Below are 1756 nucleotides of genomic sequence, written 5' to 3' on the forward strand. Positions count from 1 at the left end.
TATATAGCTCTCTCTCTCTCTCTCTATATATATATATATATATATATATATTTCTTTATTGCTCACAGGGGGCTAAACATAGAGGGGGCAAACAAGGACAGACGAAGGGATTAAGTCGATTACATCGACCCCAGTGCGTGACTGGTATATATATACATATATATATATATATATATATATAAGCATACAAACGCACAAAGCATCATGCACACACACATATACACTCACTCACACACACACACGCACACACACTCGCACAAAAAACATACAGATACATAAATGGGTGTATCAGCTGTTTCCGAATACGTCTGCTCTTGTATATACATATATACTTATGCGTGTTTTTGTTTGACTGTGAGTAGATTTGTGTTTTCTGTTTGACTGTGTGCATGCGCGTGAGGCTTTTGGGCGTGGTATAAATGATTACAAACATGAAAAGTGTTAAGTATTAGGTTTTATTTCTTTTACCTTCACTGGTTTCAGTCCTTGGACTGTGACTATGGCTATGATTCCGCCTACCCTGAAGAGTTTTAGTTCAATAAACCACCCTCAGAACATATTTCATTCTGGAACTTATTTTTCATTGCACTCTAATTGTCTTATAAGTTGCAAGGTATAAAGAGACACAATGTATATATGTGGTATAATGAGACAATGTATATATATGTATATATATGCATGCGCGCGCACACACACACACACATATAAACATCTTTATACACAGATTTACACACATGCACACAAACGCACTCACACACGCAATCCGCCTCTGCCTTTCACACGTACACACCCTCTACCGCCCCACTCTGTCAGAGACACACGCTTACACAACTCCCTTTCTTTCACACACACACACATCCTCTCTCTCTCTCTTTCTCTCTCTCTTTTCTACACCCTCTCTCAAACACAAACACTCATGCATATATAAATTAATATTAATAAATGACAAAAGAAAAGGTGTTATATAATTGCATTCATTAATTTACAGCTGCTTCCGCTTTAAAGAATAGTGCATCAAGCGGTGCGAGTCAACGTGAGCGACTTCTCACCTTCATCAGTGCGTGTACGTGTGTGTGTGTGTGTGTGTGTGTGTGTGTACACGCGCGTAAGCGCATGCTTCCGCAATTTCCGTCTACCTTATTTATTCACAAACATTAAAACATTGGTGTACTTGAAGAAATTATCTGAGATGTTATGTAGTGAGAGCGAATCCGAAACTACGTGTTTGCAACGCGAACGCCTTAGCTACGCAACCATTCCTGCGCTTATTTGTTGCTTATAATTTCTATTTCTATAAAAATGGTGCAGATACATAAAAAATGCACATTTTCACAGGTGCACGTGCATAATGACGAGCAGATGGAACAACACATGCACACACATATACATAATAAGGAAATCATTCACCTGAAAATACAAATCTGCATAGATAGATAGATAGATGCACATCAGCATATATATATAATACAAATAATATGTGAGTATATGCATATATACGTACATGCATGTACATACCTACATCTACATGTATATGCAGATACATATCTAGGTACAGGACGCCACAAAAAAACGTGGAGAAAATGAGAAACAGAACATAAACAGAGCACAGAAAACACACAGGCCACATAGAGAACATTTCCTTCATCATTCTAAACTAAGCGTTTCGAAGAATGCATATATATATATATATATATATATATATGTGTGTGTGTATGTATATATGTGTGTGTGTGTATGTATATATGTGTGTGTGTGT

This window comes from Octopus bimaculoides, chromosome 2, assembly GCF_001194135.2.
Source record: "Octopus bimaculoides isolate UCB-OBI-ISO-001 chromosome 2, ASM119413v2, whole genome shotgun sequence".
Lineage (NCBI taxonomy): Eukaryota > Metazoa > Mollusca > Cephalopoda > Octopoda > Octopodidae > Octopus > Octopus bimaculoides.